This window comes from Pleurodeles waltl, chromosome 3_1 (assembly GCF_031143425.1).
Source record: "Pleurodeles waltl isolate 20211129_DDA chromosome 3_1, aPleWal1.hap1.20221129, whole genome shotgun sequence".
In the NCBI taxonomy this organism is placed as follows: Eukaryota; Metazoa; Chordata; class Amphibia; order Caudata; family Salamandridae; genus Pleurodeles; species Pleurodeles waltl.
Genome location: NC_090440.1, coordinates 1,620,256,957 through 1,620,283,158, shown reverse-complemented (window position 1 = coordinate 1,620,283,158; position 26,202 = coordinate 1,620,256,957). Strand labels below are relative to the sequence as shown.

Here is a 26,202-nt window from a genome sequence, read left to right as displayed (position 1 = left end):
ACCAGCATGGACTTTACTCTTTTGTGGTCCATTAAGTTATGCTGTGGGAAATATTTTGGTACAGTCTGCAATATTTAAAACATTTGTAGATTGTAGGTTTTACACTGTCAAGACCCTACAGCAGGCTGGTTGTGGCTGCCTCAGAGTCTGTAAAAGCCGTTCATTTAGTCACCATTAATTTGTAGCCTTTAGATCACACAATAGCACCAGTTTTTCTTAGTGGCCAGTTGACATATACATGTTCTGGGACTGATGAAGAACAATGAAACAGCTCCCCAATCCTTTACCCATTCATTTGCTAAAGATTCAAGTTCATGCTTAATGCAGTAAACCAAGTAAGAATGTATGAATGCTGTTGGGTGCATGTGGGATGTGGCTGCATAGATGGGTTGAGATTGCATATGACTTAACTGGATCAAAATGGATAGGACCGCTAACATGTGTATAATTGTCCACTTTCTGATGGTTCCAACTCTATTCCTTTACCACCACGGTTTTCGGACCAAAAATACAGTCATTTATATGAAAATAGAAACAATTATTTCATGCATGGAGAAAAATGTTGCTCAGAATGAAGACACATATGAATGTAGTGAGGGTGTGTGCAGTGATGTAACAAAACTTGAGGCCCCCCCGCAAAATACCAGGGGGGCCTCCCTTCCAGCTGGACCAGTCAGGGGCCTGCCACATATGCCCAGTGCACTGTACTGAGGGGAGCCCCTGGAGCTCCCGGCCGCCCACACTGCAGGGGCCTTTGTTACGCCACTGGGTGTGCGCTTTCACTGACCTAAGACAGTTAGAAGAATTTCCTGTTTCACCTAATCTGTCTGTTGTACACAGCAAGAATATAGTAATGCTTTATACGATAGTTAGCCAAGGTACCCATAGTTCAATTAACCCTGTGCATTGATTCAGGCTGCTTAAAAGATGTGGGCCACAAAGATTATGAAATTCAAATAACATGCTTGCCAAGAACAGACAATTCTTAGGGGAAGTATGATGAAAACAAGAAACATAGTGGGGCTGCTACCTGTGCAATTATGTAACAAGGTGTGAAGAAAGAGGGATAATGACATTTTCTGACACCAATTTCAAAATATTGATGGAAATGATGAGGGTATTCATTCACTACCAAGTAGGCAGCATTGTTGAAAAAGGCACATGTTAGTGCAGTGGTCTGCTGTCGGAGGCTGGCCCTCTATGTACGATGCAGGGGGCCCAGGCAACCACATGTTGGTTTACATGGGTAAAGACTAGATCACCTAATGGTCACATTTTTAAGGTAGCTTTGTAGAGCAGTTAGGCCAATCTTGGAGAAGTGCAAAGCATTTGTTGTACTCACAGTATCAATCTTGCACCTCACACACTCAAAGGAATAACTCAAGACCAATTTATAAAACTACTTTAGATTTGTATGTATTTTTTAAGACCAAGATCATCAATAGTGGTTAAGTACTTTTCAAGTTACGAATTTCAGAAATGTAATAAAAATAGTCTTTTATGCATAATTATGCACCATAGGAATCAATGGAGGATCACCTTTAAAAATACATATAAAAGTACACAGTTGATTTCTAAGTTCTTCTTTTGCAGGTTGGTCGAGGTAGTTCGTGGCCACACTGTGTAGCAGGAAAAGGTCACTGGAGCTGGTGCAGGGCCAGTGCTGGGACCACTTGGAAAACCACTGCACAAGTAAGTTTATAGGTGAATACTGGGGGTCCCCTTGATGTGTCGAGGTCGCATGGGGTGGTGGACCCTTAGAGCACAGCAGGTTCTTCGGTGAAGGCACAATGCGGCCGGGTGCAGAGTGAATCAGTGAGCCAGGAGCTGTGTGCAAGGATGCCCTCAGAAGCAGGATTTAGGTTGGTTCAAAGGTTGATTGCAGGACCACGGGGGTACTCTGATGGGAGGTTCAGGTTGTTTCTGTAATCCTTCGACTGGGGCTTCCTCCTGATACTTTTTCAATCCCGGGTGGACTTTTTCTCCTGGTGTCCAAAGTCAGGTGACCACTACCAAGTGTACTGGTGCGATTCAGCCGCTAGAGGGCACAGTGCTACCAAACCTGGTATACTGTCAGGGTTTGTCTTCATGGATATTGGTGTTAAGTTTGGTCTGACTGCAGTGTCCAGTTCCGGAGTTAGCTCCTGGTCAGTGAAGTGGACATCACTGGCTGGAGGGAATTCTCTGGCAATTTGCAAAGCCTGGAGGTCCTCTGGGGTGCTTTAGAGTTTTTCCAGTTGTCCAGCAGTTCCTAAGCGGTGATTGTCAGTTCCTAAGTGAAGCAGGCAGCGTTTGGCACTTTTTCTTTGGTGCAGCAGGTCCACAGTTCTCGTGTCTTGGATCTTCTTGTTGCTAGTCTTCTATCCATTGAATCAGATTTCTTGGCCTAGGGATGCCCAGTAAATAGTGCATTTAGTGGAAATTTTAGGGGGAACCTAGTAGTGACCAATGGGTCAACTACCTTAGGGTGGCTACACCCACTAAGTGACCACTTCCTGTGGGCAGGGGTCACTTCCCTACACCTGGTTAGCTATTTCCCTTCCACCCAAGATGGAGGAAAATGAAATGGAGAGTCCAACTCGCAGGCAACATCTTATAGGTGGTGCATGCCAGGTAGGGCCACTCTTCCTGTCCTTTGTTTGAATTTCCCACTGTTGCACCTGCCAAAAGTGGGAGGTTGCAATGGGGGTGGCCATCTGTTCCTAACAGTAGGCCTGGGGGTCGAGTTTCAAAGGCGGTAAGCCCTGGGAAGCTTGCCACCAGGGCAGTGCACATTCCTGAGGGAGGGGGTGTTAGCACCTCCACCCAGGAAGGGCTTTGTTCTGCAACCCAAAGAGAAGGATCTCTCACCCCAAGGATGTTGATTGGTTGCCTGGAGATGGCAAGCTGGATAAGACCAGCCAGCAACCATGCCGGGGTAGTTAGCTTTTTTAGGGGGCACCTCTGAGGTGACCCCTGGTCACATTTAGTAATAAATTCAATACTGGAACCACTTTGGATTTATCATTCTAAGTTGTTCGATACTAAACAACCTAGGGATCAGAGTGTCCATTATATAGATGTAAAACTCGTATTTACCAGTGCCCAACACATTAAAATGGCTGCTCTGTTCACTCACTATGTTCCAGGTTTGGCAAGGACACAGTGGGGGCATATTGCTCATACAGCTATGCCCTCACACACATTGTAGTGCACCCTGCCTTAAGGCTTAAAGGCCTGACAGAGGGGTGTCTTACCCATAGTGCATACAGTGCATAGTGGACAGGGCACATAGACAGTGTGCCATGCCGAGTTTGTGTTTAAGGTTTGCCCCAGAGTACTCAGCCAACAATGGTAGAACTGGGTGTATCTGGGTGCATGGCCCTAGAAGGTGGCACAATCAGTGCTGCTGCACTCAGGGGCCTTCCCTTGGTACCTCCTGCCATGGATACCTAAGTACCATTAACTAGGGACTTATGGGGGCAGTTAAAGGTGTCACCTATTGTGTCAATGAATCACAACAGTTTTAGGGAAAGAACTCTGATCCAGGGAACCTAGATGCAGGGACCCTGGGCACTAACGCTACCTTTTGTAGTTTTCACTTTTCTGCAGTGTTGCAAACAATTAAGATTTGGTGTATCTTTAATTGTCTGTGACATTGCAGACAAATATATATATATATATATATATATATATATATATATACACTTTATACATATATATGACCTAGTGGCAGTCATTTTTTCCCCAGATGGAGCATTGATTGGTTTGCTAATAACTTTGGAACACTTGATGAATCATGAAAATTTGACACAAAAAGTTTATCTAACTCACCTCCTTCCTGGGAAATTTCGAGGTGATCTGTCAATTGGGGAGAGAAAAAAGAGGGGTCCCAAAATGTAAAATTTCTATGTATTTTCCATAGACTTTTTAAAGATAGGTTTTTGCAAAAACTGCTGCATTGAATGACACCAAATTTGGCAGAAAGCTAGATGTTGGACAAAAGATTGTGCTTTTTGTGATTTGGTGTAAATCCTTTCAGTAGTTTTTGAGAAATTAGAAGCCTGATTATGAGTTTGGTGGTGTGTGGTCTGCCATGGCAGCAGCGGACAGACCACCGTCGGCTTAGAGGTCGGACCACCATATTACGATGCATTTGGTTGCATAGACAAAAGACTGCCGGGGTCTCGCTGGCATGGGCATGATAGGCCAATGAGGCTGTCGGAGGCCGGACCGATAGTGTTTCCACCTGCCATATTATTATGTTGCTTTCTTCTGACATCACTGTGGCGGTTCAACAACCACTCTCAGCTGGCAGAAATGGAGGCATATACAGCAGGAATTCACCTGTAGGCAGCTTCACACATCCTGTGCTGTCATGAAGCAGATCCTTCACGTCCTGTTAGGCTGCTGCTGATGGAAGGAGCCCAAAAAGAAAATGAGGCTGTGGACGCAACTGACGGTAAGACAAAAACACACATCTGAGTCCCCAAACTCAAATAGCAAATTTCCGTGCCGCCACAGACCTGGTATGGGCTGTGCGCTTTGGACCAAGTATGCATTTGTGTGTCCTGGGTCAGAGCAGTACATAGCATATAACCCAATCACTGCCCCTTGACGCCCCCTGTGGGCAGTTCACTGACACTGCACCGCCACATTCCACAAAACCACACGTCTGCACATCCCAGTTTCAGAGACAGTGAAGTGTACATAACATTGTGTCACACAACAGCAACACCACATCAATATCACACCTAGTAATTGAACTAACACCCTCACATTGCCCACATGCCATGGCTTGTTGTAATATAAAGACACATGTGTATGAATATGTCATTTAAACCAAACACCTCTTCCATGCAACATTCCTGTAATGGACCCACACATATCGCCCACTTTGCAAGAGCATGGAAGGTAAATGTGATGCACAATATATTGTGAGACAATTATCCAAACTCACAATGTAAACAATGCCTGCAGAATATGGATGTTGGCATCAGGGGGACCACCGGAACAATGATGGCCTGGGACACATTTCACATTGCACATGCTCCTAAAACACTATTTGCACACGAACTGGGGCTCCATGTACCTCTGGGACAACCAATAGTATAACTAAGTGCCATGCCTATGTGCAAAATGTGTAAGTGAAAGTCAAGAAAGCAAATACAACAGCAACAGCATGGTTCACACATGTAGATGATGAAACTGGAAGGTTTTCACATGAAAAGGGATACATGGTCAGTCAAATGTATAGAAATGTAGCATCACTGAACACCCTCTATGTGTGGACAAACAAAGCTCTAGCTTGCACACATGATACAAATGTACAATCATCATCGGAGGACAAATGTAACCCAATAGATGTTGACATTGGCAAAGCCAAGATGAAATACTAACCATATCAAACACCACATAATGCAATTACACCCCAACTGGATTACCACCCACATATCCATCCATTGAACATCTCCCCATGTCCTGGGTGACACCAGCACTGATCTTAGAGTCAGATCTTGCCAACCACATCAAATGGATCAGCAGTCAGGGTGAATCAAACACAACTGTAGGCATACATCACAAATTACTCAGGAACAACAAAAAGGTAGAAAAGTAATGGCAGGACAAATGTGTACCCCAAAAAATAGCTTAGGTTTATTAATATAACTAAAATTTTCATTAAAAAATGCCAATGGTCAGTCCACATACATCAGTGCATGCACACTTCTGTGCACCTAAACTTGACTTCCTAATCACTGTCATAGGAACCGGCACAGGAAGGGGCATCAGGAGGGCTTGCCAGACATCTCAGTGATCACACTTGGGTGGGGTGGGGTCTGATTTAGGATCAGTGGGTTTAGTTTTGGAAGAGGTGAGTTTCACTTTGGGAGGGGTGGGCTTCTTCTTGGGGTTGGGAGGGGTGCAGCTGTTTCTGGGTGTTGGGACAGGTGTGACAGGGATGGGTCGGAATGTGGGTGGGGTATTTTTGGTTTGGGAGGGGGGTTTGACAGGGGCAAGGTCAAACAGGAAACTTTCTTTGGGAAAATGGGTAGGGCCAGCAGAAGGGATTAGGGGTTGGGAGATTGAGGAAGTGCTTGTGCCAGCTGTGGGTGTTGTTGGTACTGGTGAGTGTGTGAGGTATGCTTGAGTTTGAGTGGTGTCAGTTGCATGTGTGTATGTGGGTGTTTGCATCTCTTGGGGGACTATGACGTGGAGGTGATGGCTAGGGTAGATGTGGTGGCTGTGCCTGTAGGTGTTGGTGTGGGTTGTGGGGTGCATGGTGTATTTGGTGTGTGGGTATTGGACTGGTGTCTGGGTGTATGGTGTGTGTGGGTCTGTGACTGTGGGTGTTGGGGTGGTGTCAGGGGATATGGTTTGTGTGGTGTGTAGGCCTGAGGGTGTTAGAGTAATGTCTGGGGGTATGGTATGTGTGATGGCTGTGGGTATTGGGATGGTGTGTGGGGGTATGGTGTGTGTGATGTGTGTGTCTGTGGGTATTGGGGTGGTGATTAGGGATTTGGGTAGTGTGGTGTGGGGGTCTGTGGATGTTGTGATGGTATCTGTGGGAATGGTGTGTGTGGTGGTGTCTGTGAGTGACTATTGAGTGCTTGCATGCCTGTGTATCTTGTAATGCTTGTGCTTATGTGTTGTGCTTGTTTATGTTGAGGTGGGTGCATGTGTATATGTATCTGGGTATGAGACGAGGTAAATTGGATGGGGAAGTGGTAGGTGGTGGGGGGTAGGATTGTGTGGGGTGGAAGGCTGCTGTCAGTGATAAGACCAGAGCCTGACGAGATCTCTGTAGGCCAGACATGCCACTATGAATAGCTTCTAGACATGCAATCACCTGCTGAAGCTGCGTGCCCTGCACCTGGATAGCATTCAGAATGGCATGCAGTCTGACCCACAGAGATACTCCTCAGGAGTTCAATAGCCTCCTCACTCAGAGCAGCAGGGTTTATGGGGGCAGAGGGTGAGGTGCCTGGTACAAAAGAGATGCCCACCCTCTTGGGTGAACAGGCATGGCCAACTTGGTGGGGATCAACTGAGAGGGTGGAAATGAAACTGAGGGTGGCAGACAAGGATGGAACAGGTACAGGTCCTGATGGGTCCACCACTATATAGCAGTAGCACTGGAGGAACAATCAGAAGATGTTGGTCCTGTGTCCTGCGTGTCACTCCCCGCACACTCCGGACCACTAGGTGTCTCCGTGCCTGATCCCTCATGTCGGGAGGTACTGTGACCAGCTGCTTCCACACTGGTTTCGGCCCTGTTTCTTCCACTTGCCTCTGCTGATGCTGAAATTACAAAGACAAATAGGGTCACTACATGTGTCTAATCACACTTGAACAACAGCTGAATCCCCAAACATTACCATACTGTACAGTAGTCCCCAGCCACAAGTTACAGCAAAGTGACTCCTACGTTTGCTACACCTTATGCATGCATGCTATATGAACTGTGAACAGTTGCCCACAGGAAAATCTGGATCACAGACAACTTCCATTGCATGGGTGGAGTTGTGCAATCACAATATCCATGGAGCAAGTAGGAGTCCTTATCACCTTGAATTATGTAGCATCCCTCAGTAACCTGCTGTTGCAAAATAGTATGACAATGCCAAGTTCATTCTCACAGATCCCACACAAGGTCATGCATCCAGCTAATCTTCATACACCCAACACCACATCATGATGAAATGATGGCCAAATAATCCAGCTATATTGCAGCATGAAGAACAGTAGCCAGAAGAAGGTGACATAGAAGCATTCATGGCACACTGTAAAACATCCCAAAAGGTAACTTCACAATACATCCATTGACTAAATAGACTCATGAAAGTTGTACTAATGTTGTCTGATAAAGTACACCAGAGATAGTTTGGCCAAAATGTCTGGGAGATTTTTCCACAAATATCTAAACCACAATTAATCAGCTGGCCCAAGGGAAATCACCTGTCTTGATTGGTACTGCTGGGAATAGTCTACTCAGATTGCATAAGTAAAAGCCAATAGTCCATTGGATGTTTTATAGGATCAGGGAATCTCCAGTACCTGTAGAAGGCCCTTAACATGTTTCCCAAACGGAAGGCACATCACCGTCCCTTTTTGTCATGCAAACACAGATTTCCACATTCCTGCAAGCAACTCCCTGATGCATGTCAAAAGTTAGGTAATGACTCTTAACCATATACTTAGCACTTTGTCAAAAGACATGGAAATGCTCAATGTGAGTAAGACCTGTAGTCCTGCCTGTCATGTCCTTCATTGCTTCTGTATTCCTACAAGCCAAATTACATGGAGTGACGGGTGAGGGTATGTGAGAGCCACCAAGCAATGGTGACACACTCCTGTCTGTGCCACCAAATTAACTGTAGACCCATCAAATATGCCAAATTCCAAACACATGCCAGCATGCACACATATGTGAGGGATTCAGACATCATCCTATGAGGACAAGTAGGCCATGCATTAAACAGCAGTGAAAATGAAATTTCAAAAGTGAAAGGTACACATGCTAACATGTAGGTACAAGGAATGGGAGCTCCTTTAGTTTCACATTGGACACAGTGGAACCATACGGAAAAACAGCTTAGATGGATTATCCTGGCAAAAGTTCATTTTATAAAAGGACATGATAGAGACAAGAGGAGAAGAATGAGAGTTGTATTCTGGATCTACACCTTGGGGGCATAAAAATATGGCCTTAATAAAATCATTTCTTAGGAGAATGTGATAAGAGACACAATAATTCCCTTCTTCTTAAGAACTCAGTCTATTATAGACCTGGTCCTTAGCTCATAGTATCGATCTGGAATTTTGTGAGTATTCTTCCTTTATTTTTTTTATTAGCATGGATCATATGATTGTTTCATTTTTTTATTGCTGGCGGGGTTATATTTTCACTTGAAATTCTGGAAGACACCAGGGCCCTAAGGAAGGCTTTAATATGGTGCTGTTGATGGCTCTCCTTTGTCTTCCGATTTATTTAACCCTCTGATATGTCATTGAGCAGCGGTTAGGGAGGTCATTGTTACCATACATTATGTTACTATTGAGGTATGTGCTTATCTTTTGAAATTATGAATTTCTGTTTTTGTTTATTAGTTTGCAATTGTTACTAGATTTGATTGTTATTCTTAACAGATGGTTCCACTGTAGGGATACTCAATTTTTAGAATAGAATGCACCTGCTAAAGCTGCTCATGATGTATTTTTAGGGGTTCTAGACAGATTCCTGTTTTAACTTTAGCTTTCTTGTCCGTGTGGTAGTCCGGATTACAATAGAAGATCCCCCTGTTTGGTTGTGGTGGCTATATGGAAATCTATTTGTTGAATTTATCTGTTATTGTATGAGAGGATCCAGACTCCCATAATGACGCTGATATGATAAACTTTAGTCCTTCTTCTAGGACATGCTTGGATGAAGACGTTCTTGCGGCTGTAACACGTGACACTTCTTTCTGGATTTTTTAGCCTGGCAAGTGTTCTGAATTGTTTGCATACTGAATGGATCCAGAGTATCAGTTAAGATGCAGTTTTTCCTATAGGTGTGACCTTAGAGTAGGCAGGCATGAGTTCTCTCTTTACAACCCTGGATTTTCCTATGAGGACATCTAACCTGTCTGGTCTGTCCCTTTGGGACACAGTAGAGATAATTCCCCCTGATCATTTTAGCAGGGCCATGTACAGTTAGTGTGTTTTCTGTGTACGGGATAGGGATGCCTTTCAATTTCCCTTACGTAATCTATCCACATAATCATTTCTTGGCTTAATGGGGTGGGGTTGAGGAGGAGTGGCATAAGGTCATTGGTTCCCCCGATACCTCAACATCATTAAGGTACTTTCCCTCATGTCTATGTGTTCTTGCAGGATGATGATCGTCCCCCAGGCCAGTAAAGCCCATTACAGTTTCTAGGGGATAGAATGGTATTTATTTTCTTTTGATTGTCTATTTTGTTTGGTTTTCTTTCTCCCAGGTTTTTGGTGTACTCCCTGTATAGTATGCAAGTGGGGATTTACATATTTCTTCTATCAGTGGATGTACCCATGTATGGCTTTTTTGGACTTCTGTCATAATATCTGAGGGGTAGGTATCCCACGTGGTTTTGTTTCTTCATATGGAATCCGTGTAGTGGCTCTTTTTTTACTATGTCATATTGATCCTCTTTTTATGTTTGTTTTTGTAGAGTATTTTGGTAGATTGTGGTTACCCCTTGAATCCTTGGTATGAATTTTCTGTTGATCCTATAGTTGGTCAGATAAGTCTGTATGACACTGATATATGTTATGAATAACCTCAATTGATGGAATATTACCAATCTAATAATGTATTAGGAATTATACTGTTATGAACTGTGATTATATATATTTCTTTTGACATTTCTCTAACACTTTGAATCATATGTTAAACTCGCTAATCGTTATTAGGAGCTAGTTTTTTGTTGTCCTCATCTTTTCCCTTCACTTGTCTGGTTTTAAATTGTGGATTAGTTGTATAATTGAGAAAGTTGGTAGGTATGTTGTGAAGGTATGAGTGTGTGTATAGTGAATGATATTTTTGGGAATGTGTCTGTGGCCCCACTATTTGCATATTATATTTGTTTTCTATAGATGGATTACAAATATGTGTTGAATATAAATGTATGTATATAGGAGAAGAAAATAATTCTGTATGAAGGGTAGTATTCTTGTGTTTTTTACTTTAATAAAACATTTATGTATTTATTTTTTCAATTTACCGCAACTCTGGTTCCAATGAATATATATATTTTTATAGTTAATGTGATATTTCATTTGTTATATTTTCCATAGGCAGCTGAGAACAGTAATTTCACAAAAATCATGTCAGTGGAAATTCACTACTTACCAAGGGAAAGTATTGCTCTGTGACTGCACCCAAAGCGCAATATATGCTATGTCACATGTATGACCGCCTTCATATGAGAGACAGTAGTGAGGCACCTAGCACTCATCACATACCGACGACAAGTGAATTGTGGTGGACTGATGTCAATACACTCACTTGAGAAGACACATGGTAGAGTACAGGGATCTATTACATCATGTTGTTTGTTGTTGAGGCTGACACACTGAAGAAAAGTGGATTGTTTGGTACAAATGAGACACACAACGACAAACAACATGACCTGATTGGTCAGTGTACTCAGTCATGTATTGGCCCTGGAGAGTATGTTGGTAGTGGACAGCACTCTGTTGTGCCCTAGGTCACTGGGCCGATAGGCAAGGCACATCAGCATGCACCAATATCTATACCTACAAAAAAAAGTACTCATCTTGTGTGTCACACATGGCCCAACTCCAATCTTCAGGGGGAGATGGCAGACTCTAACACTTCAACTTGGAAATGTAACAGGCAGGAACATGCCTAAGACTCACTTCCTTGTAGCTGCTGTGTTCCCATCAAACACCCATCAAGCTCTGTATTGACCACGGCCAGAACTCAGGCTATCAGGGGGTGCAGGCTCTGGTGGGCGCCCTATCCACGTTGGGAGGACAGTCTCAGCTGGATCTCAGTGACCTTCCTGGCTCAGCATCTCAGGTCCTCCCACCTCATGTGACAGTAGGTTCTCCACTGGCTATGGACCCCTAGGGTCCGCACCATCTGGGCGATGGCTCTCCGAATTCCTTTCTTCTGATGGGCAGTGACCTTAATGGTACAAAAGACAAATGGAAAGGTGACAATTCCATTCATTTGTCCAACTGGTTGTGCCACACACATTTCAGAAAAACCAGGCACAAATGTTTGTAATTGTCAACACACCACAAGTGTAAAGCACACATGCTGATAAGTACAGGGGCAGAAATACAGACTTTTGGTGTAATCTGCAGACTAAGGGCCTGATTACAACTTTGGAGGAGGTGTTAATCCGTCCCAAAAGTGACGGTGAAGTGACGGATCTACCACCAGACGTATTACGAGTCCATTATATCCTATGGAACTCATAATACGGCTGGTGGTATATCCGTCACATCTGGGATGGATTAACACCTCCTCCAAAGTTGTAATCAGGCCCTAAATCACTACCCTGCTCATGGACTATACTGACTAAGCTAGACCATTGACATCAGGTAGCCCAGACTCAAGCAACATGTATTGTGATGTGAGCCACAATGAAACACAACACACCATTGTGTCCTTTGGAAAGGTAGACTCCCTGGGCGTGACTGGGCACACACATATCAATCCAGCCACATTGAATCAATGCATAGTACAGGCAACTACCATAGTACAGATTACAACTTAATACTTAAGTGACAATGAAAGGGCTGCCATGGGTGGCACAGAAAGTCTCTTCCTTGTGCTTGTATGGACATGTCACCTACCCAATGTAGTCTCATACCACTTCAGAGTGGGTTTGTGTAGTATGTACTTGTAGCATAGAACACACCTTTTAACATATCCTACAGATATGGCATCCAACATACTAAGGCATGTTTGGTCTGATTGGTTGCATGTAACCAAGCTAATGAGTCACATGTCATGCCCTCCCCTGAATCTACCAACTATCTGCCCTGTAGGTTTGTAACTTGGGCAATACATCTGTATGGTACAAATATGACCCATGTAGAGGTGACAACAGAGCTGTGGAAGTAGGGGACCTGTCATAAGTCAATGACACACCTTGCTAATGAGGGTCAATGCAAATATGTAGTAGGTCAGGGGGTTACAGTACACATTCCTAAGGTAGTCAATGTACATAGGCTTTGAGGCCAAGTCTTGCCACTGAAGACTCATTGTGGCCACATCCAATGATCTGCAGGTCTACAGGGACAGGGAGTGGGACTGGTGTCACAGCTGCATAGCCACAGTCAATCTACTCCAGACTGGTTTATGTCCCATACTGGGAGAAACATTTGACAGGCCTTGTTCTCTGCAGGCTGGGCATACCAAACCTACATCACACCCACATTTCCATCACTTCCATGCATGACGGTACATCCTATACCCATCCTCTATGTGGGTTCAGGGTTGTGTGGCACTCTGAAGGGAACACCAAATTTTACATCTGTCTCATACAACAATTTGGCAGGGCCAGATGAGGGCTGAGTGAACTGTGGGAACTTACACATTGCTAATGAGATCCTAAAATGACTCAAACAGTATACATCCACAGCTCATGTTGTAATGCCCATACATGTTGCTTTACATTCACAAACATCATATCCAAAGATATGTAATTGTATGGCTGTAAAATCTTCTTGCCTAGATATATGAATGTAACAGAAGGAGGATCCTGAGCTCATCACACATCACACAACACAATGGTAATGTGAAATACATAGAGTACTTGTCTCCACTATCAGCACTATGTACATCCCATGCATGGTACACCAAAAGTAACAACAAGCACCCGAAAGTCTCACTGACACTCCGAATCACATTATAGCCTATGAGGAAGGAAAGGATGGTGTCAAACAGAGACAGATATGCCTATGAGGTTCTCACCTTCTCCATTGGTGAGCGATAGAGCTGACCATACAGGGGAAGGTCATCCTCCAGGAGCCTCTCCAGGTCCTCAGGAGAAAAGGCAGGGGCCCTTTCACCTGCTTGGCCTGGCATGATAGCTCCCAGAGGTGGCACCCAGCAGTTGAAGTGGTGGATGTGTTGATGGCAGCAGTGTCAGGAGTCAAGTAAATGATTTAGCAAAATGCGGCGTACATGTACTCCACATATGCGGTCATCACTACCGACAGCCATAGCTATTGGCCCACACCCATCACAGTCACCAACTTTATCTTATGGCTGTGTCTACTACAGTTGAAACCAGCCACCACATGGTCAACTTCCTTCGGCGGCTGTGGGTTGTACCTAATGTCCAGTGAACTAGGTAAGGCATATAACATTTTGGCAGTTGTAACTACAGTGTTGGGTCCTGTTAAATGCATCACCACATCAGTATATGTGTCTGATCATCTCAAACAATGTAATGGAGCCTTGTTGTATGGGTTCTCCTACACAATCACCAGTGTAGTGTGTCACTGCTCACAAATGGCATATTACAGCAGTGTGCTGTCCACTGCTGGTGACAGTATTTTTGATGGTCGAAACATACTCAAAATATACTGTTAAATTCGGATGGGCACATGTGGCGCAGATAGTTTGGTAATGCACAAATCCATGTTGTAGACACATGGCCCTTGAGTAGTAGACAGCTTTGATGTGTAATGGGTGTAATGTTTTTCAAGTCAGTCATGCTATATCACATGATTTTGGTCCTTACATCATGTGTGTTAATGTGGACAAAGTGGCTACTGCTCAAACTCATTTTGTTTAAAAAATAGGTACCCTGGGAAAGAGAGGCAGGTATATTGTACTTTTGGGACACACAAAGTGGACATGGATTGTTCCTGCAAATATATTTCACAAACCTTGGGTGTAGAAGACCTGTATCAAGACACCTTGCACAGTGATAGGACTGAAGTGCAAAAAACTCAATTGGACTTGTTTGTGGTGGTGTGGTGGCCATGATGCTTCATGTGTATCATCATGTGGACAGTAAAAATTTCGCTGTAGGCCACAATCATGTCAGTTCTCCTTCACATTGGCTAAACACTCCTTGTGTCTGAACTGGTTGTAGCTGTTAATGTGTTTCATCATTGTAGGCCAAAGTGTCTGTGGCACATCACTGACATGTTTGTGTCATACCACCAGATGCAGTCGCACTGGATTGTAATGACCCTGAGATCAGGGACAGTTGTACTGTCATCTGTCTGGGTGTTGCATTATATGAGGTGGGCTTCTTTTGAGTGCTAGGGGAAAAGACTCCAGCTGATGGCATCACCCATATCAATTTTTGCCTATTTAACAGGAGAATGTCTGATATGTCCATTTGTACAAAATTCTGGGGGTCTGTACCAGTATATTTGGTGGCCTACACAGTCTGATATCGTTGTGTCTGAATTTCTCTGTTTCTGACATCTTGACAGCCTATTTGCTGAACAAGGTAATAAAATCTCTTCTAAAAGAAGGCACTTATATGTATGTGTTGGTGTGTAATGGCTGTAATCCTGAGCTGGACACCTTGTATATGTAGCATATCCTTACTTGCACAAGTAGCTTGTATCTTCATTGTATGGCTGACATGTCTACATAGCTAAATGTGAATTTTAAGACAGCAGACAATGAGTCTGTGGTGGGTGAATTTATTACAATGCTAATACAGAAAAATAATTTGGGACAGAAAGAAACATAACTGTACAGTGAAGGGGTCAGTCATGGTGAATAACATCATGGGAGTAGAAGCCACACCACTAGAAGTCCAGCAAACCCCTCCCATTGGAACTGGAATGTGGTTTAGGATCAGTACAGTGAGTGTACAGTATATGCGACACACAAACGAGGACATTAATGAAGAGGTTTCTTGCTGGCAGTGATGGGTGTCTTGCCAATGCTCACCTCCTGGATTATTGCATGGACGTCCCCGCTTGCAAGGGAGGATCAGCTGCTGTAGAGGCAGAGGTGTCAGAGGGTGGTTGTGCCTCAGGCAGGCCATCCTGTCCTGTGGCTGCTGCAGATGTACTTGGGCTTGAGTTATTTGGCCCACAGGAAGGAGTGGATGTTGGAGATAAGCACTGCTCATGGTTGGGTGGATGTCTCTCAGCACCCCTGTTATGGTGCCTATGTTTGAATTGTGGTCATCCATTTTTTGGACCATGTCCCTCTGCATCTGCTTCGTTTCCCAGATTTCAGTTAACACCTGGCCCATCATACCTTGGGACTCCTGATAGACCCCCAAGATGTGGCTGATGGTATCCTGGTCAACAGCAGCCCCAGTGACCCCACTCTGCTGGCCTACAGCACCCCTCTCACACATTTACCCCCATGAGCCGGTGTCCTTGGCGTGCAGGGTTGAACATCAGGATCCAGGACTGGGGGAGCACAAGATAGTTGAAATGGTGCTAGGTACACAGGTTTGGGGTTGCGTTGTTGCCTGTGATGTTGACACAACAGGCCTGGGATATATTGTTTTGGGTACAGTGAGACTCACTGTTGCCATCTGCCAAGGTTGTCCAGATGTGCCAGGACCATCCTCCATGTCCACAAGTCCAGGAGGGCCATCATCACTGAGGGCTTCATACGGGGCAGGAGTGTGAGCTTGGTTGGTGGACAAGGTTTACCCAGGGGCTGTGCCAGCTCAACCTGTTGCATGAGAGGGTACATTGTAATTGGGTGAAGTGTGACATCTACCTCCAAAGGTTTTGTGTTATAGTAATTAGAGACATGGACCATTCTTAAGTAGTAGCTTAGCTTATTGTGCAATTTTATCATGGTTTTTGAGTATTTGATGCTTGCCAAAACGATTAGACTAGCAAATAGCTCATTAGAACAGTTGCACCTTGGATGAGGGAATGAAAATTACATCTTACCAACAGCGAAGTCAACACTGTGGAGAGGCAACTTACGCATTTGACCATTTGGAGGCCTAGTTGAGTGTGAAACAGGCAAACACTCAACTTTGTTACATCTGTATCTGCAGTCATCATGTATGCTGTGATGTGTTAATGTGTTTGCTGCTGCTACCAATCTGCTGATGCAGCTTATGGCCTTGGGAGTACTTGGTGTACACACTTCATAAGGTATCATTCCAGTCCTCATTGGTTCAATCTTGGGATACCAGGTCAAAATTTGCTAGGAAGACAGAGGCATCTCTGAATTGAGCATGACCTGTATATTGCTCATTTCCAGGTGAGTAAACTGCATTTGAGGTTTCACTAAAAGGTTTATTTGGGAAAGGGAACACTGGGCTGGTGGTTGGAGTTACAGAAACAGGGCCCATTGCCTTTGCAATCAGGTCACTCCCTCTACTTCCCAACACTTAACAAATGGTGTACTCCCTGGTGAGTGAACTTCATTTGAGAGTTCACCAACAGATGTATTGAGGCAAGTTAACACTGGGCTGGTGGTTGGAGTTACTGAAATGGCCTTATTGGGCTTTCCATTCAGGTAACTCCTTCTACTTCCCAACACTTGATAAATGGTATAATCCCAGGTGACTAAACTTAATTTGAGAGTTCACTAACTGGCGTATTTGGGTAAGTGAACACTAGGCTGGTGGTTGGAGTTACAAAAACAGGGCCTCCTGGGAGATGCAGTCAGGTTGCTTTGTCTATTTCTCAACACTTGACAAATGGTATACTACCAGGTGAGTAAACTTAATTTCAGAGTTCACTAACAGAAGCATTGAGACAAGTGAACATTTGTCTGGTGGTTGGAGTTACAGAAACAGGGCCTATTGGGATTTGCTATCAGGCCACTTCATCTCCTTCCCAACACTTGACAAATGGTATACGCCCAGGTGAGCAAACTTCATTTGAGAGTTCACTAACAGGTGCATTTGGGCAAGTGAACACTAGGGTGGTGGTTGGAATCACAGAAACAGGGCCTGTTGGGTTTTGCAGTCAGGTCACACCCTCTGCTTACCAACACTTGACACATGGTATACTCCCAGGTGAGTAAACTTCATTTGAGTGTTCACTAATAGGTGTATTTGGGCAAGTGAACACTGGGATGGTGGTTGGAGTTACAGAAACCAGGCCTCCTGGGAGTTGCAGTCAGGTCACTCCCTTTACTTCCCAACACTTGATAAATGTTGGGAATTACATATCTTGGCCAAACTGCATTTATGTTGGAGCATACCTTAACATACTGAGACATACCATGAGTCCTGGGAAGAAGTTTTGATATTGAAACACTTACAGGCACCCTTCCAATTTATGACATGTGATGTGCCTTGGCAGTTGTGATGTTAGGTCCAACAATACACATTGACAGTCTTACATCTAAGGTACTCTGGGTATTGAATGTTTTTAAAGTCAATGAACAACACACTGGCAAATGCTGAGCTGTGAGCGTGCATGACAATGCAGTTTTGGGACAGTTTTTGTGTTATAACTTACCAGACTCTGCTCCCCCAGGTATTTCTGTCAAGCCCTCAGGATGCAGGATGGCCAAGACCTTCGCCTCCCAGGGAAAGAGTTGTAATGGGGCACCGGGGGGGGGGGCACCACCAGTCTTGTTGGCCTCCATCTGTTGCCTGGAGCCAGGGAATGCACCTTGCCCCTCAGCTCATTCCACCTCTTCCTGATGCCCTCCTTTGTGAGGAAGGTGGTGCCTGCAGCATTCAATCTGTCAATGATCCTTTGACAGTTCCATTTTCCTACTGAGAGGAGTGTGCTGGACTTGGGCTCCAAACAATTGTGGCTATATTCTTATGACTTTATCCACCATGATGTTCAACTCATCCTCTAAGAAATGGGTCTTTTGAGATAGGGTGAAAGGGAGTTAAAGAAGTAAAGTGGTGTGGGGAGTAGATGGAGAAAAGTGTGTGAAAGGGGTTTTAGAGATAGTGAAAAAAGAGGCGCCTAATCTCTCTGAACAAAATCAAATCTTGATTGCAGTGGAGATGTAAAGGATCATGGTCTGTTAAGGGGCATGTTTTATAGTGTGATTTACGGAATGTTCTGGGCACATGATTGCCAGCTGTGTACCACGGAGGTCAACTGCTGTTGGCTATCTGCCAACACATGGACTGTGTGTTTGTTGTTGGCTCGGTGGTTGGCAATAGCACAGACTGTGCTGGAGTACGGACTAACAAGATAACAGACCATCCCGCCGCTGACAGTCAGCACTTTGGCTTGGCGGGCGGTGGTTCTGCCTGTATATATTGCCTCTGCATCTGTATTTTTGGAAGCATTCATGCACTTGTGGGAGTGAGAGACTCCTGTGAATCCTGTGAGAGCTCTGATTGGCTGGCTTTTGGAATGTTAGTAATGAAAAGGCCACCATTACTGTTTACTGTGATAAATTGAGGGGTGATGTGGAAATGAAATAAAAATGCTATATAAGGGGGCAGCAGAAGGGTATGCAGTCCCCCTAGATTTAGAGAGGAGGTATCTAAGCGATAGTCACTGTGGAGATAATAAATGTATATTGTGTTTAACTAAATGTTATGATCTTGCAGGACTCTCATGGGATTGTGAATAGTAAAAATAAGTAGATGAGTTCACAATACATTTGCTTAATAGGAATGAATATGGTGGTGCTTGGTTTTGAGAGAAAGTGTGTAAGAGATAAGTACTGATGAGTAGATGGTTAATTGTTATTTTTTTTTTAAAAAAATTATGATCTTGCAAGACTCTAGTAGGATTATGGTTGTCAGCAGAGTACAGTCTTTTCCTACACCCTACTATGCACATTGTTGGACTTTTTTGCTTATGCAGGGTCATCCCCAATATTTGTGCCTCCTGCCTCCAATTTCTTTCTGACCTGTTGCTGTTGGCTTTTGAACTCTGAGTACTTTACCACTGCTAACCAGTGCTAAAGTGCATATGCTCTCTGTGTAAATTGTATGTGATTGTCTTATCCATGATTGGCATATTTGATTTACTAGTAAGTCCCTAGTAAAGTGCACTACACACATCAATTATCAGAGAGGAGTTTTAGCAGGGAGGATAGTCCCTGGACAGACCACACTATGCACACCCGTCATCTGAGTGACAGGTCTCAGGGGACAGGATAGTCTCATGCGACACACCCTACTATGCATTATTTTCATCTAAGAAAGAGGTCAGAAAAGAGAGGCCAGCCCATGCACATACCTTACTATGGTAACCCTTCTTCTGAGAAAGTAATGAAACCTCAAAAGAAATTTAGTGACATGTCTGAATATCAGAGTTACAGTAGCTGAGAGAATAAAAAAATCTATTAAATATTTATCTATTTCGTACTCTCAAGCATTTTACAATGATTTTACAAACTGTGAAACATATTGTGTTTTGTTACAATGAAAACAAATTCCCTACTAAAGTAACGTCTGAACACAACACATTTTATAGTCATTTTACCATACATACACCCACAAAACAAATGTATTTACTTTTTTTTTTTAAACGTAGAAATTCACTGAAAATCCAAAGGTTAAAGTAACGTTATATTTAGGTGAATTTTCAATGACAACCTTAAACATTTGCATTTCAAAATAAATTATATTAGGGAAATTACTACAAATACATCTGGGTTAGAACTCTCAACGTAAAAGTCTGACTCCTTACCCATTATGCCACAGGTGACTTCTTCTGACTGTGTCTTTTTCTGTGAAGTCATTGGATGGAGAGACCACTGCAATGACTATGGCAGTCATTATGAACACGGTAAACTCCACCGACCGCTTTGGCAGCAGTGAACAGAAGGCCGCCGTTGGCGGTGAATGGAAACCCGCCATATAATGAACGAAAATTCCGACCCCGACAAAAATCACCAGACCACCATTCCCCGCCATGACCCTGTCCGCGGGAATGCTGGACCTCCCCATCTTGCCACCACCGAGCACACCCACATCCCGCCCTACAAATAATGATGCACAAATCATCTTGGCGGACAGTGGAGGTCGGACGACCATTGGCGGCGCCGACCGCCACGGGCGGCAAGTGGACTTAACAGCAAGAAGTGCACACATTGGATAAGCGTGCAAACCACACACCTGATACACATCCATAGCCCCATAAAACACCCCTAGACATACCCCACAATCCTTTGCAACGAAACCAGGCCAAGAAGTTGGAGAGCACCAGAGGCAGACACCGAACGCCACCATACACGAGACGCACACCGACCTACAGAAGAGCACCCTCACTGTGTTCCCAGTCCCGACACCATTTACCACACTCACCATCCACGCATCAGAGAAAGGGAGTTAAGGGCCATGGTGGACGAGATCCTGAAGGTTGAGCCACAAATATTCGGGGCCGAGGTGCAGCACACACCCATTGCAAGGAAGATGGAGCTATGGCAGACCATTGTGAACAGGGTCAATGCAGTGGGACACCATCCACGCACCAGGGATGACATCCGGAAGAGATGAAAAGACCTGCGGGGGAAGGTCAGGGGCATGGCATCAAGGCACCACATTGCAGAGCAGAAGTCTGGGGGAGGACCGCCACCAACACCACCAGAATACACAGACTGGGAGGAAAATGTACTGCCCATCCTGGACTCTGAGAGACTCACAGGACTCACTGGAGGGATGAACTCGGGTAAATCATCAACATTTACCCCATATACACCATACCTGTAATGCATGCAGCACCCCATCCCACCCACACCCACCAGGACCAATACCACACCCAGACAACAGCCACTGAATCCACCCCCCCCCCTGCATGACCACAAACCCACTAACAGGCCCACATCCCTCCCCTGTGCACAGCCACCTACCCCTGCAAGTACCCAAAATGGAACAATACCCTCCACCCCAATGCAACCCCACACTCGAACCAAATGCAGTGTAAACCTCACAAAGGCACCCTGTATGGTCACTGAAAGTAACCCCAGCACAAAATAGCCCAGTCATGGGCACCCCAAACGTTAATGCATTTGTAAGAGACATGTCTATGTCCCCCAACAGGCACCACCACTCATTCCACCCTAATGGATGGGACAAGGAGTGCCAGTGACCCCCAGGGAGACAGAGGCACCTCACAGGACTCTGGGAAAGGAACCCTGGACACTGGCGAGCAGGCAGGCCCCTCACACAATCCTGGACTGTCACCATGCAGCAGCCCCACCCAGGAAACCACTGTCACCCCTACCACCCAGTCAAGACCAGCAGCCCAGGGCAAGCATCCCCACACCAGTAGATCCAGGCCACAGACTGGTGGAACACAGGTACAGAGGCCACAGTCTCCCACTCCTACCATGGGAGAAGGCGAGGGCCCCAGTACAAGTAGTATTGCCTGATCCTGTGCAAGGGACACAGGCACAGGGGGCTAGGGTAAGTGCAAGGGTCTCAGTGGGCCAGAGAGGAGGCCACAGGATGGATGCAGCAGGCCAGGACGTGGTATCAGAGGTATTGGGGTTTACCAGCATACCCATGACAGGTTGGCACAGATAGTGTCCACCCTGGAGCACAGTCAAAGGATGCAGCAGGAATACCACCAACAGACCATGTGGCAGTGGAAACAGCACAACGCCACAATGGTCAGCATAGCAGGAGCACTGCTGCAGCTGGTACAAACCCAGTCTGAGACCCACACAGGACAGGAGGCCCCCACTACAGCACCGGACACCCACCATGAAATTACACCATCAACAGAAACATCCCAGGAACTTCCCTCACAGGAAACCCAAGGGCCTACCATGTTCCCCTCAAGATCAACAGTAGGCGCCCAAATGGACCCTCAGGCCAAGATATGGCACTGGAACCCCAGCAGAAAACAAGGCCCCCTTCAAGAAGTAACTCAGCAACACTCTGCACAGCAACCATCCCACTCAATCAGCCACCACACAATGCTAAAAGGCAATATGAACTAATGTAAGAAATGATGGACATATCAATACTACCCACCCCTTACGACTTGCCATCACTGTAAATAGCACTATTCACTCCCTGCAACCAATAAAACACATATCACACCTGTGGCACTGTCCCCTGTGTTAAAATGGGAACAAAGTGAAGTATGGATGCATCTGGCTGATAACCACTTTATTGTCAAATCGTTGCATGAAGGGAGTCCTGTGTGCCTAAATGTGGGCCCTAAGTAAATGCAGAAAATATAAATATGTACCATTCAGAACTGGACCATGTTTCACATATCATTATCACCCCCCCTTATATGACTAAGCACACTGACAGTATTTGTCACAAACCCCAATGTCAGCCCAAAGTCCCACACAGTTACTGGAAGTAGAGTTGTATCAGTTGGGTCCTGGAATTGACATCTTCCCTTTCCTCATCTTCACCATCACTCTCCTCCCCTCTGGACAGACAGCACCCTCCACCTCCAAGAGGGGGATAGAATGTCTGCACCATGCAGCAGGCCACCACTATTCTACACACCTTTTCAGGCCGATAGGCCAGGGAACCCCCAGAGATATGTAGACACCAAAATCTAGCCTTCAGGAGGCCTATTGTGAGCTCTATTACCCTCCTAGTACGTCCATGGGCCTCATTATAATTCCTCTCTGCATCCGTCCTAGGATTCCTCACTGGTGTCAGGAGCCAACGTAAGTTTGGATAGCCAGAATCACCTAGAAAAAGGTGCAATACATAGTAGTCATTGTTAAGCCCCGTAGTCAGATAGCCTGGCTGTCTGCTATGTGTCAGTTAGTGACAGAAACACTTACCTATGATCCACCCTCAGTCCTCTTCGAGTTGTTCAATCCTCTGTGGCACACTACTGTTCCTCAACACAAAGGAATCATGGACTGAACCTGGGAACATGGCATTCACATGTTAGATGTACTGGTCTGCAGTACATACCAATTGGATGTTCATAGAATGAAAGTTCTTTCTGTGTCTGTACACCTGTTCACTGACTCTTGGGGGGATAATCGGTATGTGGGTGCCATCAATAGCACCTATCTCATGTGGTATGTTGGCAAAGGCATAGAATTCAGACTTGATGGCAGGGAGATCAGTACTTTGAGGAAACCTCACATAGGACTGCAGGTGTCGTACAAATGCATTTAGAAATCTTGTCAGTACCATGCTGAACATTGGCTGTGAAAATCCAGCACCCATGCCCACTGTCACTTGAAATGATCCCATGGCCAGGAAATGGAGTGCGGAGACCACCTGCACTTCAGTAGGGATGGCATGCTGATTACGATTTCCCGGAGTTAGTGCAGGATCCAGTAAAGCACAAAGTTCCTGAATTGTTGCACGTGTGAATCTGTAATTGATTATGATCTGACGCTCCACCATGGTCCTCATATCCACAAGTGGTCTGTACACCGATGGTGCCCTTCCTCACCACAAGGGTCGGTACCTACAAGGGATATCAAAAAGGTGTGATGAACACACATACATAGGCACACATTGTCATCAATTGTGCACTGCATATTTTATTGTAGTGACTCAACATTAACAGCTTCTTGACAGATCTACATCTACACCTCAATGAGGGAACAGTGTTTTTCATGTGTTGTATATTACGGAATGGTCACATGCATTGGTGCTTCATGTGGCTAGTAGGGCCTGCATTGTGCACAATTTTATTTATAAATGTGTAGTTACTGCCAAAATGTCTGCCCACTGTAATCCAGGCCTTTCGTTGAGGAAGGGACCTCATACCGCTAGCGGTTGACGTCACAGCTTAAGGCGGTGTTTACCGGCGTTTGCACCGTCATTGGTTAACATGGATGCCAGTGGGGAATCCTGGCATATCATGATCGCCGCCGGCGGTGACAGTGCACACTGCCGCGGTACATACGCGATTTCGTCATCTATACTTCACTTGACTCCCTGATCTTGTGCGGACAGGTACTCCACTGTGTGTACTGCTGTGGCCTGCCTCTGGTCATGGATGTGGCTCGTGTTGCAGGGGAAAGGGCCCCGGCCTTCACCCAGGAGGAACTGGAGAGGCTAGTGGACGGAGTCCTGCCCCTGTATGCAAAACTCTACGGACGGCCAGAGGTACAGGTGAGTCTGGGTTTAGGGTGCACTGTTTGGGTGTAATGGATGGTTTAGATTGGACATATGTGTGCACCTCTGAGCCTGCATGGGCCGTGGTGCATGGCATGCTGCGTGGTATGGCCTGTAAGTCTGAGAGTACTGTCTCTCCAATAGTGGACTAATACCCAGCTGTACCTATCTTGCAAGTGCCTGACCTCTGTGTTCCATATCTGTGTCACCCTTTTAGGTCAGCGCCCACCAGAAATGGGCACTTTGGCATGCCATCACCAAGGAGGTGTGGACCCTGGGGGTCTACAACCGGCAGAGCACCCACTGCAGAAAGAGGTGGGAGGACCTGCGGTGCTGGGCGCGTAAGATCTGTGAGGCCCAGCTGGGGAAGTCCTCCCAACATGGAAGGGGTGCCTCTCGGGCACTGACCCCCCTCATGCAATGTATCCTGGCAGTGGCGTACTCATGTCACAAACTTCAGTCTGGAAGGTTGTCTGTGTGTGCATTAGGGTTCATGCTGCTTAGAGGCAGGGACTCTGCACATGATGGTCCCCAAAGGGTGTAGTGGTGTCTTTGTCAGGTCTCCCAAACGTCTCCTCCTTAGGTAGTTCATGGGTGTAGAGCAGTGTTCTGGTGAGTAGTCAGGGGCATGGCCATGGGCATAGTGAACGGTGCTGCCTGTTGGATGTGTCTTCTGGGTGGGTATATGTATGGCCAATATGTACCTCCATTCAGCTATTTACAAGTGTTTCTCCTGTTTTGTCTCCCATCCCTATTCTCTTGTGTTGGTTTTGTACAGCAGCAACATTTGGCGAAGAAACTGAGGCACCGGCAAGTGGGGAAGTACCGGCCCACAGATCCTCGGATGCAGAGACGTCTGACGCCAAGGGGACCAGTGGGTGGGAGGGTGAGGGGAGTACCACGGGGGAGGCAGCTACCACTGGAGGTAGTGACTCCGAGACCTCCTCCGATGGGGGCTCCCCAACGGTTGCGGATCCTAGTGGCCACACCACTACAGTGACATCTTCCTCCACCACCCATCCCATCACCGCCCTCCCTTCTGCTCCCCACCGAGTTGCCCGTGCCCGCTCACCCAGAAAGGTGGGCATCTCCTTCGCCCGAGGCACCAACTCCCCTGCCCCAGTGAGCCCTGCTGCCCTCACAGAGGAGGCTATTGAACTCCTGAGAACCATCTCTGTAGGGCAGACAACCATTGTCAATGCCATCCACGGGCTAGCATTAGAGGTGCAGCAGACAAATGCCTATCTGGATGGCATTCACGGTGCAATGTCTGCCCTACAGGGATCTTTTCAGGCTATGGCCTCCTCTTGGACAGCAGCCAGTTTCCCTGGCCATTCTGTCCCCCCTCCAACCTCCACCCCACTCCCTTCACCCATCCAAAGCACACATTCTGACACACAGTCAAGCACATCAACACACTTCTAAACACAAGCACCACACCTCCCACCACAAGCATTCACACAGCCTACAGACACATGCACACACAACAACATCCTCTTCCTCCAGTGTGCCCACCTCGTCCGCCTCCCTGTCTGTCCCCTCTACATCCACACCCTCATGCACTGCACTTTCAGTCACTGTTGCTGCTCCTCTTACTGAACTCACCACAATAGCAGACATCCATACATGCACCCCATACACCACACCTGCACTCACTACAACTACTGTAGTTGAGACATGCATCACACTCACCAGAATTGCAGACACCCACACAACATACATCGACACTAGCTGCCTGTCTTCTCCCACTGTGTTCACCCCCTCCAAAACACACAAA

General features: G+C 45.8%; 1 long non-coding RNA gene across 1 annotated transcript in view; it reads right to left on the bottom strand.

Moving 5' to 3' along the window:
- Positions 1-26,202, bottom strand: part of LOC138285395 (uncharacterized) — a 716,556-nt gene that overhangs the window by 11,820 nt on the left and 678,534 nt on the right. The gene's annotated exons all lie outside the window — the stretch shown is intronic.